The sequence below is a fragment of the Solanum tuberosum genome, unplaced genomic scaffold, assembly GCF_000226075.1.
Source record: "Solanum tuberosum cultivar DM 1-3 516 R44 unplaced genomic scaffold, SolTub_3.0 scf00511, whole genome shotgun sequence".
Taxonomy (NCBI): domain Eukaryota; kingdom Viridiplantae; phylum Streptophyta; class Magnoliopsida; order Solanales; family Solanaceae; genus Solanum; species Solanum tuberosum.
Window position 1 is genome coordinate 2,103 of NW_006239438.1, and position 5,112 is coordinate 7,214.

The 5,112-nt window shown below is 32.3% G+C and overlaps 1 long non-coding RNA gene across 2 annotated transcripts; it reads left to right on the plus strand.

Annotated features, from left to right (window-relative positions):
• The first annotated feature begins 474 nt into the window (after window positions 1-474).
• On the plus strand, window positions 475-5,112 carry LOC102590977 (uncharacterized). 2 transcript variants are annotated; one of them, XR_001472033.1, is made up of 6 exons: window positions 475-539; window positions 1,034-1,146; window positions 2,977-3,266; window positions 3,434-3,618; window positions 3,849-4,027; window positions 4,813-5,112. It is a non-coding gene; the product is annotated as an uncharacterized lncRNA (long non-coding RNA). The 2 variants fall into 2 exon arrangements; XR_368717.2 differs by lacking the exons at window positions 475-539; window positions 1,034-1,146; window positions 2,977-3,266 and having other exon boundaries at window positions 3,340-3,618.

Consider the following 5,112-nt stretch of genomic DNA (forward strand, 5'->3'; position numbering starts at 1 on the left):
TTACCTATGGCCAGGCAAACTGCAGTGTTCTCTAAATATGATGCTGCAGCATGTAGTATATTATTTTGCTTATATTCCATTACTTAGTATGTGCGAATCGTTCAACTCGACATCATACTAATGTCTATTGTACATATTCAGAATATTTCTAATGTTAATATAATATATGCTATTATCTATGTTCTGCAAACAGCTTGACCCTTCATTCATTAATATTACAATACTATTACAGACATGATATTTTGACTATTGGGCCCGTGCTTGCCACGGGCCTCCCATCCCTAGTATATATATATATTACTCTTTATTACCCTATATTATAAGCCAACAAGGGCTGGGACGAACGGTGATATCATTTATTGTACCAAAAGTTTTATCAATGGTACTTCATATTGGGCCCATCTGTTAATACGTGTACGATTTTTAGCAAACTACGTAGTGAATCTGTTCATCTTCTTTTTCCTATCTCTTCAGGAAAAAAAAGGTGAGCAATGAGCTTATTGTTTATCTTCATCTTCATGGAAGCCTCGCAATGCCAGGTGAAACTTTAGCCACATTATCCATACCCACTGCATCTATTCCCTCTTTATTTTTCTCTTTTATTTCCTTCCATTTTCTACTTTTTAACTAGCTTTTTTTCACCTTCTTCCAATCATTCATGTTTAGGTTTTTCCCACTGTTATCATAAGTTCTGTCCTGAGAATTTCAGTGGTATATAAACAGCCATCGGTATCTCTGATTTTTTGTTTTGAATTTAGGTTTTATTTTGTCGATTTTTTATTCGAATGGGTTGATTTTGCATTCAATTTTGCAGATCTATTTAGCCTTTGAGTTGTAGTAGTGTTGCATGCCCTGGATTTAGAGTTAATTGGATGTTATTGCTTTTGGTTCTTTTGCTCCTCCTGTCTGTTTTCGCTATTTAACGATTTTCTATTATTATTATTTTTAAAATTAATTGGTTATTGAAATTTAGTGTTCCTGTCGTTTGTTCTTGATGTGAGTGTTTTTTCAATTTATTTATCTCTTATTGCAGGCCTTTGTATTTACTTCAAGGAGAAATCATAGAATTGCAAACATGAGATGGAGGAATCGAGTATAGGAACTTCGTATTCACAAAAATATACTGAATTTCTTCGTTTTCACATGGTAAGTTCATAGTTTCCTGGTCTACGATCTCAACACAGAAAAATAAATTACACTCCTCAAGTATGCTTCATCTTCTCTAATTTGATTGCAAGTGCTATTTCACTTTCCCCTTAGCATAGCATTATACTTGCTCATATCCGGCTCTGTTTATGATCAAATTATGTGTGTTGCGGATATTTCTGGTACAAAGCATTTGTTGTAATTTTTGAATGTAGAATCTCTTGTGATAGAACCCCTTTTGTGGGACTTACCTTCCAGAGTTACACTCTGCTACCATAACAACTATTCTTCATTTTTCTTTTTCCTCGATCGATAGATACCCTTTTGTGGGACTTAATTTTTGAGGTGTATGTTTATCCCTCTGTTTGAGGCGGGTCACTTCAATTATGCGTTCCTCTACTAAAGTTATGTATTTTTTTCCTACTGATTGTTATCTCCAATTTATTTGGGGACTCACATATCTTCTTTCAATATTGATCTTACAAATTGGTATAGCTTTTTTTTTTTTTGTAATTCTGATGATAATTATGTAATGCATATTGAGTATTTGATTTATTGCAAATATGAGCAACAAAACACTTGTGAAGTTGAATGCATTGATTATGATCGGAAAATGAAGGATTGAAACCTAAGAAGAAGGGTGAATTCTCAATAATTATATTTTTGTTTCCTCAAAATTGGCAGCATTATAGCTAATTTTAGGTCTCTCATTGTTTAGAAATTGATTTTCCTTTTACCTCATGTAAAGCTTTTAAGTGGCTGTTAAAATAGCCTGATATTTGATTGCCAGTTCTCTTTTCCTTTTCCATCTTGCATTCACTTTCTAGACTAAAATAGTAACATTAAGCATTGATGCATCTAAAATGTCTTCAGGATTTTATATGAACATTTATTACATTTGTATATTTTGGTCTGTATGCTCGGTTTGACTTGTAAGATAAACGAAAAAATATATGTAATGCATTATGATATAGCCAACTGAAAGACAACGTGTTGAACTATTGTACTATTAATCGAAAGCTGATGTATATGAATTTTCATGGACAAGTGTGCAATCAGTTCTTGTAATAGTGCTTTAAAAATGACTTTAAAGTTTCAGTTGGTACTTAATATTTGAGGATGTCTTTAAGAAACTTATATATATAAAATCCTATTCTATTTTGGTCATTTCTATAGGATTCGAATGCGAAAATGACTCAATCTCTGAATATGTAAGCAGCGAAAATTATCTTAGTTGAAAGTAACTTTGGTGTAAGGCAAGTACTTTTGCATGGATACATGATTGTGTTCCTTTTTGAGCTTGGCACTAATTTGAAGAGCTTGTGGTGAAGTTTAAAAAGACTTTGTATTGCAGATACTTGGAACTTCCTTTGAGCTATTGTTCTTTAGTTGGATTTTTGAAAAGTTGATCATATTTCAGTTATTTTCTGATTTAAGAACTGGAGTTGTCTTTGATTGTTGAGGTAGATTTGAAATTTATTTTAAAGCCAGTCTAAGAAAAGGAGTTGCAAAGATTATTACAGTTCTTTGTGTGTGAAATCTACTGAGAGTTGAATTGAATTATCACTTATCTCTAATGCTGAAGGTTTCTACACTTTGATTACTGAGTGTAGCTGAACTATTTTTTTCAAAACAATGTTTCAAGAGCTCCCAGAAATTTCTAAATTACATACACTGCATTAATATCATTTCTTCCTTCTTTAACTGAAATGTATCTGCTGTTTTATAAGTTCAAAGTTCCAATTTTTTACCCTAACTATGATTATTTGGAAAAAATTTCAGCATATGGATTTGAGCTTTTTCTAATTTTTTTTATTTAATTTTTTTTAGGATTTTACTTGGTATCTTTCAACCAAGCACCAACTGATGGAATCTCATCACATGTCACTTTTCAACCACCGGATGAAATCATGTTGGTGAATCTTATTTTGCAGATCGACAGTGAAATCATTGAAGATTGAGCCTAAGTTCAATGGATGAATAGTTTCCTCTGCATCAAACGTGCATAATCAAATCACAGACCAGCACTTGCTCATGTCTCAGAGTGGATTACAGAGTAAGCAAATTGCTACCTTATCATGAAGGAGATATAGCAGGATGAAACTTACTGCATATTTGAGGTAAATGATTTGCTTCTTTAAACAGATTAATAAAGAAAACGGAGAGCCAAAACCAAAGGGGAATCTTAGTTGAGTTGAAAATTAAAATAGATATTTGGCACAAAAACTAACCAATTCAATATTATGCCTAGCAGCTTCCTTTCTCAACATTTCAGTTTCCTCTACAGGAACATCTGGAACAACAAGTCCTGAAAAAACACAAAATTATCTACAACCATGAGACATGACAATTCAGAATGATGTACAAATTAGGGTAGGTCAATGGTATGAAATAAGACTTCATTATCAGCACCATATTGGAAATGCCACAAAAAATATTAGGAAAACTCAACCAATGCAGATCTGTTTCCAGGTAAAATTTATGTACATTGATACACACCAATCAAAACCAATTCATAATTTGAGCCCTGCATACTCATGAATGTTATAGGAAAAAAGGTTTCAAGCAGAGAAAAATCACAAATATGTATGGTGTAGTTCAAGACTAATAACTTTAGCATGAATAACAAATACATGAACAAAGAAATTGAAAAAAAAATATTTATCAAGTGAAATATCAATTGTTTAGAGTTGCCTCATCAGGAATACACTCATTGGAAAGGAAAACTAGCCTCAGAGCCTTTATGATGACATTGAAGCGCCCATTAAGTGAGGCGGAGCACTCAACATGTTTTGCGCCTCGCATCAGCACTTAAGTGCGCCTTTGACAACACAGGTCAGAAGCACAAAAAAACCGCTCCACTGCAGAGGAGAATTATAAAGTAATGGTCATCGGTTCACAGATCCTTTAGATTCCCATTTATGTTTTTTGGCATTTGCTTTTGCATATGAATTTTTTGATACTTGCTTTTTGCATAGAGACAAAAAGCTATGAGAAATTGGATTAGAATCTTTGAAATGTTTCTTCTCTTTAGATTATAGAAAGGCCCTTGAGAAATTTAGAAATGACACTCATTATTTTCAGGTACTGTTTTTTTAATCTAGCTATCCCATAAGTTGAAGCTCTACTCTTTATTATTTTGTTTGTGTTTCCCGGAAGTTCTCATTGATGAAAACTAAAGTACTCTTATCTTTCGTTTTCCTTTGGACTGAGAAGTTATTACCGATATCATTCATGAGTAAGAAAATTCAGTTTAATGTGCAGAATACATGTCAAAAAATAATGAACGGCTTCTTATAATTGTGGAAAGTAATAAAAACAAAGAATAGTTTAGTAAGCTATAATTGACGATACTTTTCTCAATGTTCTTATATTTTTAATTGATTTTTTTTTATGTTTATGAACCTTGCTATTCTTATAATTGGATTCATTATCTTGTAAATTTTTTAATATGTGAAGCTATTTAGTGTAAAAATTAAATTGGATGCTGGCTATAAATGCTAAATATTGAGTTGTTGGTGTGTTGTACATGAAGAAATTCCTCTGGCTTGAAGTTGATAGAAAATTAGGAACTCCTATCATTGCCATGCTCTCCATTTTTTTTTATCTTCATGATTTTGTTGGTTTGGCGGACTGCTTCTTACAAGTGAAATAAATGTTTCTCAGGTTTTACTATATCAATGTCAGTGCAAAGACCATATCTTCAAGAGTTCACATCAAAGATTTCAGACATAAACCATAAATTATTATATATGCTGGTAGATTGGCAATTAAATGTTCCTTGCATCTTTCTGTTTTATTTATTGATTGATTATTAAATGTAGCAAGCAATTATAATCGTAATCATGTAAGAACTTCAACGGTTGTTTATATTAACATGCTTGCGAGTCTTCATGGTGGAATGATGAAGCGAAACCAGAAATGTATCTCTATTTATCAAAGTCTTGGAAGATGATTTTCATGCAA